Source organism: Belonocnema kinseyi, chromosome 7, assembly GCF_010883055.1.
Source record: "Belonocnema kinseyi isolate 2016_QV_RU_SX_M_011 chromosome 7, B_treatae_v1, whole genome shotgun sequence".
NCBI classification, from domain to species: domain Eukaryota; kingdom Metazoa; phylum Arthropoda; class Insecta; order Hymenoptera; family Cynipidae; genus Belonocnema; species Belonocnema kinseyi.
Window position 1 is genome coordinate 115,582,723 of NC_046663.1, and position 1,895 is coordinate 115,584,617.

The following is a 1,895-nucleotide window of genomic DNA, read 5'->3' on the forward strand; positions in this document are numbered from 1 at the left end:
GAAAACATAATCTTTTTGAGAATTTTTCAGTGTCAATTAAGTCTGATTTTTGGGCTCCTCGAAAAAACCCACTCCGATTTTGGTGCTCCAACCCTTAACATTTTAAATCAACCCCTCTCTACCACGTAGATATGAAATTGAGAAAATATCATCTTTTTGAGAGTTTTCCAGTTTAAATGGAGTCTCTAATTTCTGGGCTACTTGGAAATACCCTTTCCGATTTTTAGATCCAACCCTTAACGTTTAAAATCAAGTCTTCTCTACCACGTAGGTATAACTTTGTCAAAAAATAATCTTTTTGAGAATTTTCCAGTGTCTCTGATTTTTGAGCTCCTCGAAAATACACTCTCCAATTTTTGGCTCCAACCCTAAACGTCTAAAATCAACCAAACCCCTCTACCACGTAGATATAAAATCGTAAAAAATTAATCTTTTTGCAAATTCTCCGGTATCATTGGAGTCTCTGATTTTTTTGCTCTTCAGAAATGAAATATCGTGGTTGAAGTTTATACTAGTGGGTTGATATTTTTGAAAATGTATTTTTTGGATATCTTTCGGCGGTTTTTTTTATAACGAATGGGCGTGAGAAAGAATTACACTTAAAAGTACCATGTTACTATTTTATAAGTAAGTTCTAGCTATGTAGATATCGACTTTTTTCAATACGTGGTTTCATTACAGGGTATTGTTTTTTTTTATATAAGGGTTAACTTTACAAAAGCGATTGATATAACATTGGAGAATAATGAAAGAGCACAAAAATCAAGGGGGCCATCCGTATAACACGTGGACAATTTTTCACCACTTTTTGACCCCCCCCCTCCCCTAATCTGTCCACGTGGACGTATTTTATGAAAATATAGATATTATTGGTCTTCAAAGCACAATGTAAAAAATTTGAGATTATCTCGAGTATACCTTGTCTGATTTGAGTATATTTTTCACAGATTTAGGGGAACGAGTGTGCACGTGTATTCTAGCCCGATCCCCCGGCCGCCTCGTGAACAAGTGTGGAATTTTTCCATACCCCCTCCCCCCTAAACTGTCCACGTGGTATATGGATGGGCCCAAGAGGAAAAAACTTCCAACAGTGAATGTATACAATTTTTGGATTCATTCTACAGGTTTGTATTCGGATACAAATAAGAGGGTTGTTTTTGTAACGATAAGGGGTAAACAATCATTTTTCCCCTCAGTTGTGCTTTGAAAATAACGTGTTCATGTTTTATATGTGTGTTCCATCTTGATAGTTTCATTTTTTTTACTTCGTTTTTGCAGCACAGGTGGTTGCTTTTTAAAATAAGAGTTGATTTTTCAAAAGTATTTTAAATCACATTTAAAAGCAAAAAAAGCAAAAAAAATCTAGCCTAGACACTTTTTTAAACTTTATTTAATACATTTTTTCATTACAGGGGGTAGTTTTTGTAAATAAGGGTCGACTTTACAAAAGCGATTCATATCTCATTGTAAAGCAAAAAAATACCAAAAAATCTAACCTAGTCATTTTGTTCAATTTATTGATTTTTGAATGATTTTTGTAGAGGGCGCCGCTGAGTGGCCGGGAAGCTAGCGCTGGCAAGTTTGAGCGCGCCTAGAGCACGCAACTTTTGGTTCTCGCGCTTCGCGCTCGATAATTTATTTATCTCGCGCTTTGCGCTCGATAATGTATTTACCTTGCGCTTCGCGCTCGATCTTTTCGCACAGACTTTTTAAAACTAAAGATGAAAGTATCGATAACAGTGATTTGGTGATTGCAAATTCTCTTTTGTTGAAGCACCTTCAGCTTTAAGGAAAACATTCTCATCACGTATCTCGTGCTTCGCACTCGAGTTTATCCCTGAAGCAGTCTTACCGTTTTTTAACTTCTAAATTATGTATATATGTACACACAGACA